This window comes from Humulus lupulus, chromosome 7, assembly GCF_963169125.1.
Source record: "Humulus lupulus chromosome 7, drHumLupu1.1, whole genome shotgun sequence".
Taxonomy (NCBI): domain Eukaryota; kingdom Viridiplantae; phylum Streptophyta; class Magnoliopsida; order Rosales; family Cannabaceae; genus Humulus; species Humulus lupulus.
The window spans coordinates 101,430,859-101,436,649 of record NC_084799.1 but is presented as its reverse complement, the minus strand read 5'-3'; the positions used below and the strand labels follow the sequence as shown (position 1 = coordinate 101,436,649).

The 5,791-nt window shown below is 43.9% G+C and overlaps 1 non-coding gene across 1 annotated transcript; it reads left to right on the top strand.

The window, feature by feature from the left end:
* LOC133793301 (small nucleolar RNA R71) lies at positions 1-107 on the top strand. Its single transcript, XR_009874751.1, has one exon. It is a non-coding gene; the product is annotated as a small nucleolar RNA R71 (small nucleolar RNA).
* Positions 108-5,791: the final 5,684 nt, after the last annotated feature.

The following is a 5,791-nucleotide window of genomic DNA, read 5'->3' as shown; positions in this document are numbered from 1 at the left end:
ATTCCATGGTGTGGACACTTCCTTAACAACTCCTTAAAGCGCTCCCAAGAATCATACAATGACTCTCCATCCAACTGATAAAAATTATTAATCTCACCCCTTAACTTTGCAGCCTTCGCTGGAGGAAAGAACTTGGCAAGGAATTTCTGAGGCAACTCCTCCCATGTAGTGATAGAATTCGCTTGTAAAGATATCAGCCAACTTTTCGCCCTATCCCTCAGTGAAAATGGGAATAGCCTCAATCTTATAGCATCATCACTCACCCCATTCATCTTAAACGTTGCACATAGCTCCGGAAAATTAGCTATGTGTAAATTAGGGTCCTCCGTCAGCATACCTCCAAACTGAACAGTTGTTTGAACCATCTGAAGGATGGCTAGATTAATCTCAAAGTTGTTGGCAGCAATGGTTGGAGGTCTAATGCATGAATGCACTCCTGTAACAGTAGGAAGCACATAATCTCTTAATGTTCGTGCTCCTTGCTCCCTTGGAACCTCAACAGCCCCTTGACCATTATTAGCACCATTTCCCAAATTGTCAGCCATGGTGAATTCCAATTTCCTTTTTATTTTCCGGTTCTGTCTGCATGTTCTTTCAATTTCTTGATCTATTGGTATAATTTGTTTTTGTCTATTGCTTCGCATATACCAACAAGTCCTGAAACACATGAGAACCTTGATCCGAATAAATGTAAAAAAAAAAATCAAATTAGAACAAAAATTAACTTATTGATATTAATAAATATAGTCCCCGGCAACGGCGCCAAAAACTTGATCGCCAAAAAGTAACACGCAAGTATACACGGTCTAATCAAGTAATATATGATAAGTAAAGTGTCCATCCCACAAAGACTGCTATTAATTACCAATAATTAACCTCTAGTTCTAATTGATTTAATTAATAATTTTAGATTTATAAATAAAATAAATATTACTAAAAATTAAGAAAACTATTAAGCATTTAAAGAAACGCAGAGATGAAATTTGATTTAATTCAATAGATGTAAAAGTTAGGGCTTTAGTTTCATCAACCATCCACTTATGATTTCTAACCAATTCTCAATATTTCTTAATTCTATTGTGGTAGCAGATTACAATTATATATTATAGTCTTGTTAGGATCTATAATTCTCTACAATATACTATTTCCTACATCTCTGTGGTAAATCAATATATTGCAGGCTTTAAACACATAATCCCTAAACTACACAATTTATAGAAGTACTTTCGTCTAATATAAAGTTGTGATTATTTACCTATAGCATAATTATCCTTCTCTTTTCAGAGTAGAGGTTAAAATCATATAAACATGTAAATGATGATCAAACATTCACAAGCATTAAGCATAAGATAAATAATCCACAGTAGTAGAAAGAAATTCAAGAAAATTTCATTAAGAAATCAAAAGTTTCAAGAAGAATCCACTAATACCCTAATAACAAGATTAGTTCACAGCAGACATAATGGAATCAATCAAATTAAATATAAACATAAACTCTAGAAAAGAGAATACAGAAGAAATTAAGAAATCAAACTCTAGGGCTTCAATGCTCTCCTCTGTCTCTAATGACTTCTCTACACCTCTCATAATGAATAGAATCCCCTAATTAACTCTTCAAACGTATTTAAAAAGAACCCTAAAATATCTAACAATTCTGCCCCTTCTGCAGGCCACGTACAGACACGCGCCACGGCCCTAGCATTCAAGCGCCGCGGCACGCCTCTTTGGACATTGCCTTGAAAACTTAGTTCGCGTTAATTCTTGATATAATATCTCGTGCTCTTTAAGAAAAAGAACGATCAATCAACTTGAATTAACTTCTAAGTTTTAGGACCTGGTTATGTCCAGGACGTTAGTTTGAAAACTTAGTTGGCGTTAATTTTTATCAATATCTCGTGCCTTTTAAGAAAAAACATCGATCAATCAATTTGAATTAACTTCTAAGTTTTAGGACCTGGTTATGTCCAGGACGTTAGTTTGAAAACTTAGTTGGCGTTAATTTTTATCAATATCTCGTGCTTTTTAAGAAAAAACATCGATCAATCAATTTGAATTAACTTCTAAGTTTTAGGACCTGGTTTCATCCAGGGCGTTAATCTCGAAACTTAGTTCGTGTTAATTCTTGACTAATATCTTGTGCTTTTTAAGAAAAACACCGATCAATCAATTTGAATCAACTTCTAAGTTTTGAGACGACCTGGTTACATCCAAGATAGGACTTAGTTCGCGTTAATCCTTTATCAATATCTCGTGTTTTTTAAGAAAAACACCGACCCATCGATTTGAATCAACTTCTAAGCCTTTAAGGCGACCTGGTTATATCAAGGCACCATATGCCCCCCAAGTAACTAGGAAATGGTCTTTTGTGATTACTTGAGATTACACCCGCAAATATACACAATAATAGACAAAGATTTAATTCTCATTGCTTAACAAAAAAAAGTGGCCTTTAAGCCTTACAAGGGTGTTACTGATAATATTTCTTCAAATGGATGGCGTTCCAAGTTTGTGGGACTGCTTCTCCATTGAGCTGAGCTAATTTATAAGTTCCTTCCTTTATGACCTCGGTGATTTGATATGGCCCTTCCCAGTTCGGTCCCAATACTCCATCTTTGGGATCCTTACCGGCTAAGAAGACTCTCCTGAGGACCAGGTCGTCAATGCTAAAGGCACGTTTCTTGACTTTTGAGTTGAAATAACGAGTGATTTTTTGTTGGTAATGCGCGAGCTGAAGTTGTGAATCTTCTCGTCTTTCATCAATCAGGTCGAGGGACGTGCAAAGTAGTTCATGGTTGCGGTCCTGGTCATACGCCTGGACTCTATGCGACGATACCTTAATCTCGATAGGGAGGACTGCCTCACTCCCAAAATTCAGGGAGAAAGGAGTATGACCCGTAGAAGTCCGATGCGAGGTCCAGTATGCCCACAGTACCTAGGGGAGCTGTTCTGGCCAGACCCCCTTGGCTTTGTCTAGCCTCTTCTTAAGGCTCGCCTTTAGCGTCTTATTGACAGCCTCGACTTGGCCATTTGCCTGGGGATAGGCCACAGAGGAGAAGCTTTTCACAATGTCGCACCTTTCACAAAATTCAGTGAAGAGGTCGTTGTCGAATTGAGTCCCATTGTCGGATATGATTTTCTTTGGCAGCCCAAACCGGCAGATAATGCTCTTGACCACGAAGTCGAGGACTTTCTTGGAAGTGATCGTTGCCAAAGGTTCTACCTCAGCCCACTTTGTGAAGTAGTCGATAGCCACCACAGCGTAGCGGACCCCGCCCTTTCCAGTAGGGAGGGTGCCAACCAGGTTGATTCCCCAGACCGCAAAGGGCCACGGGGACAAGATCATCTTCAGCTCGACTGGGGGAGCTTGGGCAACTGGGGCGAATCGCTGGCACTTGTCACATTTCTTGATGTACGAGATCGAGTCCTTTGATAGAGTAGGCCAGTAATACCCTTGCCTTAAGACCTTTAGGGCCAAGCTTTGCCCCCCAGTGTGATCCCCGCAAAAACCCTCGTGCACTTCCTGCAAGATGGCCTTTGCCTCGCCTGGCAGAACACATCGTAAGAGGGGTAGGGAATGCCCACATCGGTACAGCACCCCATATACCACCGTATACCTTGGAGCCTTGTACAGTACCCGCCGCGCGTCATTACGCCCCTCGGGTAACTTTCCTTTGGTGAGATACTCGAGGAGGGGGGTCATCCAGGTCGGTCTGGCGTCGATCATCTCGACCTCCGCCCTGACCTCTTCTATGCTTGGTTTCTCCAAGAACTCTACTGGTACTAACCCCAAAGCCTCCGTCTCCCCGGAGGTAGCGAGCTTGGCGAGGGCGTCTGCGTTAGCGTTCTGCTCTCAAGGTATTTGCTCGATTGAGCCTTGTTCAAATGCGGACAGTTTGACTTTCACCTTGGCTAGGTAAGTAGCCATCTTGGCTCCCCATGCTTGATATTCACCTAGCACCAGGTTTACCACGAGCGGGGAATCGCTGAAGCACTGAACGGAGCTGGCCTTCAGCTCCTAGGCTACCCTCAGCCCGGCCAGCAAAGCTTCGTATTCGGCCTCGTTGTTGGAGGCCTTGAATCCGAATCTCAGCACCGAGTGGAATCTATGCCCTTCTGGGGATATCAAAATGATTCCATCCCTGGAACCATTCTCATTAGATGAGCCATCCACGAAGATCTCCCATGACGCCTGGGTCGAGGTGACCTCGGGTGACCCTTCCACAGGATCCTCCCTGAATCCTGTGCACTCTGCCACAAAATCGGCCAGGGCCTGACTCTTTATAGCAGTTCATGGGGTGTTCAAAATCTCGAACTGACTGAGCACGATAGCCCATTTCAACAGGCGTCCCGATGCTTCAAGTTTTTGCAAAACCTGCCTTAAAGGTTGATCGGTCATGACGTGTATTGAGTGGGACTGGAAATACGGCCTGAGCTTTTGGGAGGCCATGATAAGACAGAACGCCAATTTTTCCATCAACGGGTATCGGGACTCGGCTCTGAGAAGTCTCTTGCTGATGTAGTAGACTGGTTTCTAAACCCGTTCTTCTTCATGAACCAATACGGCACTAGCTGCATCTTCTGTGACAGCTAGGTAAAGGAAAAGAGGCTCTCCTGCCCTTGGTTTGGACAATACGGGCGGTTCGGCCAGATGTGCCTTCAGGTCGAGGAACGCACGTTCGCACTCCTCTGTCCATTCGAACTTCTTGTTCCCCGGAGCAGGTTGTAGAATGGCAGGCACTTGTCGATGGATTTGGAAATAAACCGATTAAGGGCTGCCACCCTTCCTGTCAAGCCTTGGACGTTCTTTCGCGACCTAGGTGAGGGGAGCTCGAGCAATGATCTGATCTTATCTAGGTTCGCTTCGATTCCTCTAGTGTTGACGATGAAACCCATGAATTTTCCAGACGCGACCCCAAAAGTGCACTTCTGTGGGTTCAGCCTCATGTCGTACTCCCTTAGTATCTTGAAGCATTCCTCCAGGTCAGAAACATGGTGATCGGCAGTCTTTGACTTGACCAGCATGTCATCGACGTACACTTCCATGTTCTTCCCGATATGGTTGGCAAACATTCTATTCACCAATCTCTGGTATGTAGCGCCGACGTTCTTCAGTCCGAACGGCATGACCTTGTAACAATAGATGTTAGTTGGGGTCATGAAGCTGATGTGCTCCTGGTCCGCCGGATTCATGGCGATCTGATTGTAGCCTGAGTACGCGTCCATAAAGGACATAAGCTCGTGCCCCGCCGTAGCGTCCACCAATTGGTCGATCCTTGGCAAGGGAAAACAATATTTGGGGCTGGCTTTATTCAGATCGGAGTAGTCGATGCAAGTTCGCCATTTCCCGTTGGGCTTCGGGACCAGCACAGGATTGGCGACCCAAACCGGAAACTTGGCTTCACGGATAAAGCCGCATTTCTTGAGCCGGGCAACTTCTTCTTCTAGGGCTTCAGCCCGAGTTGTTCCCAGGCACCTCTATTTTTGGGACTTTGCAGGAACGCTCTTATCCAAATGAAGGGTGTGCATGATGACATTTAGACTGATTCCCACCATGTTCTCGTGTGACCATGCGAACACATCGAGGCTTTCCTGCAGAAATTTGATCAGCTCCACCTTCCTCTTGCCACAGAGGTTTTTCCCGAGCTTAACCATCCGTAAGGGATTTTGTGGATCGATATTTACTTCCTCGAGCTCTTCAATAACTTGGAGCTCAGACTTATCCTCACCTATTCGGGGGTCAATATCCTCACTTAGGATGATACTTTCCCCTTCGGTGCTCTGAGGTTTTTCA